This window comes from Asparagus officinalis, chromosome 3 (assembly GCF_001876935.1).
Source record: "Asparagus officinalis chromosome 3, Aspof.V1, whole genome shotgun sequence".
Taxonomy (NCBI): Eukaryota; Viridiplantae; Streptophyta; class Magnoliopsida; order Asparagales; family Asparagaceae; genus Asparagus; species Asparagus officinalis.
In genome coordinates this window covers 1,707,199-1,707,412 of record NC_033796.1, presented here as the reverse complement: position 1 = coordinate 1,707,412, position 214 = coordinate 1,707,199, and positions in this window count along the sequence as shown.

Sequence of the window (214 nt, the reverse complement as noted above, 5' to 3'; positions counted from 1 at the left end):
CTTCGTTCAGCGCATGGTGTAAGTAGACTAATAGATTCATGCTATAGTGTAGAATAGCAAAAACTTGTATTGAACATGTGGGTGCAGAGATGTGATCTCCTGATATGTCTTTATGTCAAGGAATTTAATCAGATATAGTAACAATGCTAATCATCAGTAGTGTGATAAAACAGCACTAATAGCCGCAAAACCCTTCAAAGTTATGTGCACCCCT